We start from the raw sequence: 2,131 nt of genomic DNA, 5'->3' as shown, positions 1-2,131 counted from the left end.
GACCTCCTACTTTGTTTTTCTTCTTCAGTAGTGCTTTGCTTATCCGAGGTCTCTTTCCTTTCCATATAAAGTTAGTGATCATTTTTGGAAGGGAGTTTTACGTATGAATTTGGACTAATAAACTAGTGTGGTGGCCATTACAAAGAAATAAACATGCAAAAATCCAGGCCATGGTGTGTGTATGTTTTTGGCAACATGTTATTGTGGTTTAGCTATGGTAGAGTTAGTATGGTAGAATTTACTTCTGTAAGCTTAAACTGTATTGCAAAAATCTTTAAGTTTTCTGTATTTCACTTGCCCTTAAATACAGTAAGTGCTAAACTCTTCTCTTTGTATATATTCACCATTGCAAACTCCAATATAAATTTATCGAAATATGCAATTCCATAAACAGTTCATTAAATTCAAATCATCATTTGACAGTTTGACATCATCTGACAGTACATTTATTTTGTAGGTATGCACTAAGTGTTGTGCTAATATTTAATCTTTCCTAGTTGCACTAGATTATTATTTCAGAATGAAGCCTATACATGCAAGAAATGTGTATATTTTCAACAGTTGGGAATTCTTTTAATTTCCTGTTAAGGAATGTTGATTCACTGTGATTTTCTAAGTGATCAAATCCCATGATGTCTTACTTGGTTTGGCTTCAAAAATTCTCTATCTGCAAACTGAAGTATATTAAATCTCTAAAATATAAATCTTTTTTCCAATCAAATTTTTTCCCTTTGTTTTTTGAAAGAATAAATTGAAGAAAATTTTAAACCAAAATTTAAAAATATGTGTTGAGATTAAATTTTCATTCTAGTTTAATATTTTCATATGGTAAACTAAAAAAGAGAAACTACTAAATGCCCATCAACTTTTTGATATTGTGGAATCAACCAGAATCTTAACAGGTACTGTAGGCTCTGTCCTTTATGACTGTTTTATACCCAGTTCATGTAACCATATTGCAAGAGATGAGTCTCTCATGCAATTACTTTTTTAGTTCTTTTTATCAAATTTAGTGATTTTTAGTTCTTTTTCATTTACCTTTTATCTTCTTTGAAATTGAGTTATTACTTGGATTCAACTCTGTGTAATACACCTTTTCCTTAGCAATCATAACCTCTTTGAGAATAAAATTATTTAGTAAATTGTGAAGAAAGAAAATGATGCTTTGCATTTGAAAAGAAATTAAGAAAGAAAAGAAAACCGTAACACTTAATAAGGATCGTTGACAGAGCCTACAATGTATTATGTTCTAGATTCTTTAACATGCCCAACTGATGAAACAAGATAAATCAATTGATACGTGTATAGGTGAGCATCTACTAGGCTTAAGGTGCTAAGAGGCAAAAATGGGTAAGGACAGAATCAGGTAAAAAGCTGTCTTTTCACATTCTTGCTTCTTTTCAATCACCTATCAGTGATTAAGAGCCAAATAAAAAAACCTAGGAACTTTTTAAGTTCTCTATGAAAGTCTAAACAGAGCATCATGATCATTTATGGGATGCTAGAATTGAAGAGGTCCCTGGAGGTAAAGGTCAGGTGCAGTACTTTCATTCTTTAAGAATATAATCTTTTTCTGTTTCCCATTCATATGAATTCTGCTTTTAAAATGCTATGATACAAAGCGAAAAGGTTTGTTTTTCTTACAATCTCAATTACAAAGCTGAAGGCGACTTTAGAAATCATATAGTCCAGTCCTTGTGTTACACAAATTAGAAAACTAAGGTTATGTGACTCGGTAAGAAGTCCACAGCAGGTTAGAGGCAGCCTGGGAACTAGAATGGCATTTCCAGCTCCTGCGTTTCCTACTTTTTCTTGCATTGGCCTCTTTAAAGAACCTTGAAAGCTGTGAATGTGAATTCTGGAGAGGAAAAAAAAAAGTCCTCTCTCCCCTGATAGAAAAATCTTATATGATGAGGGCAGTGACTTTGTCATTTTAATTAATTAATTTGATGTTCCATATTTTGTGTTCTTGCTTTCATTAAACCACTGAAATTGGAATTTGCTTAATATTGTTATCTTGGTAGCCAGCAATTGCATTAACATTCTCTCTAGACTTTCCTTGGTTTTAATAGTAATGAGATTAAACTGTAAATAATCATAATTAAAATGAGACTCTAGTGAGACAGAATGA

Source organism: Orycteropus afer, unplaced genomic scaffold (assembly GCF_000298275.1).
Source record: "Orycteropus afer afer isolate SDZICR_OR568_19922 unplaced genomic scaffold, OryAfe1.0 scaffold00031, whole genome shotgun sequence".
Taxonomy (NCBI): domain Eukaryota; kingdom Metazoa; phylum Chordata; class Mammalia; order Tubulidentata; family Orycteropodidae; genus Orycteropus; species Orycteropus afer.
The sequence above is the reverse complement of the archived record's forward strand: the minus strand, read 5'-3'. Positions refer to the sequence as shown.